Source organism: Cebus imitator, unplaced genomic scaffold, assembly GCF_001604975.1.
Source record: "Cebus imitator isolate Cc_AM_T3 unplaced genomic scaffold, Cebus_imitator-1.0 Scaffold427, whole genome shotgun sequence".
In the NCBI taxonomy this organism is placed as follows: Eukaryota; Metazoa; Chordata; class Mammalia; order Primates; family Cebidae; genus Cebus; species Cebus imitator.
Genome location: NW_016107742.1, coordinates 577,405 through 580,076, shown reverse-complemented (window position 1 = coordinate 580,076; position 2,672 = coordinate 577,405). Strand labels below are relative to the sequence as shown.

Below are 2,672 nucleotides of genomic sequence, written 5' to 3'. Positions count from 1 at the left end.
CCAGGCTGAAGTGGCCCATTGAGCAACCAGCACAAAAAATGAATAGGGTTCCATCAAACACAACACCATGAAATTTCAGAACACAAGGACAAAGAAAAAGTACCAGAAGATTCCAGTGTGGGCTCCTGGGCACACTGCCTACAGGGTAGCCCTGCTCCACATGGAGCAGTATTTAAAAAAAAAAAAAAATCCGGGTGCGGGGGCTCATGCCTGTAATCCCAGCACTTTGGGAGGCCGAGGCGGGCGGATCACCTGAGGTTGGGAGTTCGAGACCAGCCTGACCAACATGGTGAAACCCCATCTTAAAAAAAAAAAGATTCCAGTGAAATAAAAACAGGTACATTCAGAGGGCTAGGGATCAGAATAACTTTGGACTTCTCAACAGCAGCTCTGGAACCTAGAGGATAATACAGCAAGGCCTTCAAAGTTTGAAAGTAACGTATATCTATTCTAGAATTATGTGTACCTAGCCAAACTATCAAATGGGAAAGTAGAATACATTTTCAGACACTCAAGGTCTTAAAATTTTTTACCTGCCATATATCCTTTTCCAGGAATCTACAAAGGATAACCTCCACTAAATAAGATACTTAAAAAGAAAAGAGAAAAAAAAAGAGGAAGCCATGGGATGCAAGAAGCACGAGGTCTGTCACAGGAAAGAGGCAAAGGGAATCCCCAGGATGATGAGGAAGGGGGATTCCAGGATGGCATCTGTGCTCGGGGAGTAGAGGGCACCAGTCTAGACTGGAGCAGGCAGGAAGGCTCTCCAGGAAGATGAAACTGTTAGAAAAACTAATAGGTCTGTCTTCAGAAGAAACGCAGATAATTTAGGAAGAGTTTGGGGTTGAATTAAAGATAAAAGTTTAGGCCAGGAGCGGTGTAATCCCAGCACTTTGGGAGGCCGAGGTGGGAGATCACTTGAGGTCAGGAGTTCAAGACCAGCCTGGCCAAAATGGTGAAACCCCATCTCTACTAAAATTACAGAAATTAGCTGGGTGTGGTAGTGCACACCTATAATTCCAGATACTCCGGAGGCTGAGGCAGGAGAATCACTTGAACCCAGGAGGTGGAGTTTGTAGTGAGCCAAGATTGCGCCATTGCATTCCAGCTTGGATGACAGAGTGAGACTCTCTTTCAAAAATAAATAAATAAAGGCCGGGCGCGGTGGCTCAAGCCTGTAATCCCAGCACTTTGGGAGGCTGAGGCGGGTGGATCATGAGGTCAAGAGATCGAGACCATCCTGGTCNTAATCCCAGCACTTTGGGAGGCTGAGGCGGGTGGATCATGAGGTCAAGAGATCGAGACCATCCTGGTCAACATGGTGAAACCCCGTCTCTACTAAAAATACAAAACATAAGCTGGGCATGGTGGTGTGTGCCTTTAATCCCAGCTACTCAGGAGGCTGAGGCAGGAGAATTGCCTGAACCCAGGAGGCGGAGGTTGCTGTGAGCCGAGATCGTGCCATTGCACTCCAGCCTGGGTAACATGAGTGAAACTCCGTCTCAAAAAATAATAATAAATAAATAAATAAATAAATAAAGATAGGAGCTTAGAAAACAAAGCAAGCAAAAAGTCAAGATAATTACTAACCCCAGGGAAAACAAAACTATGCAAAAAGCTAGCTGTGAATTAGAAGAGTCGTAATATAAATATTGATCCAACCAAAATTACTAGAAAACTACGTTGGGAGATTGGGGGTGGTTGTAGTTACTGTATGTTGGTCCAAGTCAGCTTTTGTGGAAGAGAGTTAGAAAGCCCGATTTGCATTGTTTGCTGATTTCTGTGGTGTATACTTCCAGTATGGCTAATTTCAAGTTACCAATGTCATATCACTGAACATGAATTTGGAAAAAGATATGCAATAACAGTTCTTGCTAGCTGCTGCAACCCAGCTCTAGCACACCATTGGGTGGAGGTGGGGGTTGAGGAACGCAGTTAAATCCTCACCTTCTAGAATGGAAAGTCAGCAGATACTATCAGAAACTGAAACATCAAGACGTAGCAATAAAAGCACATTACTTAGAGATTTTGAGATAAATATGAAAATAACCAGCTAAAAAGAGTTGAACACGGTTGGAGAGAAGGGGAGGATGGGAAATATGACTGCTTTTTGTGAACAACCCTGTAGATCTATTTGATTCTTCAAATCATGTGCATATAACAGCTCTTATTTTGTTTTCTTTTGTAGAGGTGGGGGTCTTACCATATTGCCCAGGCTTGATTTTTCTTTTTTTTTTTTTTTTATTTTTAAAACTTTTTGAGAGACAGCATCTTGCTTTGGTCACCCAGGCTGGAGTACATTCTCGTGATCACAGCTCACTGCAGCCTTGAGCTCCCAGGCTCAAGTGATCCTCCCAACTCGGCCTCTTGAGTAGCTGACTACAGGCACATGCCACCATGCCCAGGTAAATTTTTTTTTGGTAGAGATAGAGTCTTACAATGTTGCCCAGGCTGGTCTCAAACTCCTAGCCTCAAGTGAACTTCCTATCTCAGCCTTCCAAAGTCCTGGGATTATAGGCATGAGCTACCATGCCTGGCCTCTGGGTTTTTTTTTTTTTTTTTTTTTTTTTTTAGCTAGAGTTTCACTCGTGTTGCCCAGGCTGGAGTGTAATGGCATGATCTCGGCTCACAGCAACCTCCATCTTCAGGGTTCAAGAGATTCTCCTGCTTCA

The 2,672-nt window shown here is 43.9% G+C and overlaps 1 protein-coding gene across 1 annotated transcript in view; it reads right to left on the bottom strand.

The window, feature by feature from the left end:
• The window catches only part of SEMA4A (semaphorin 4A), a 24,176-nt gene that overhangs the window by 9,276 nt on the left and 12,228 nt on the right, over positions 1 to 2,672 (bottom strand). The window lies entirely within an intron of this gene.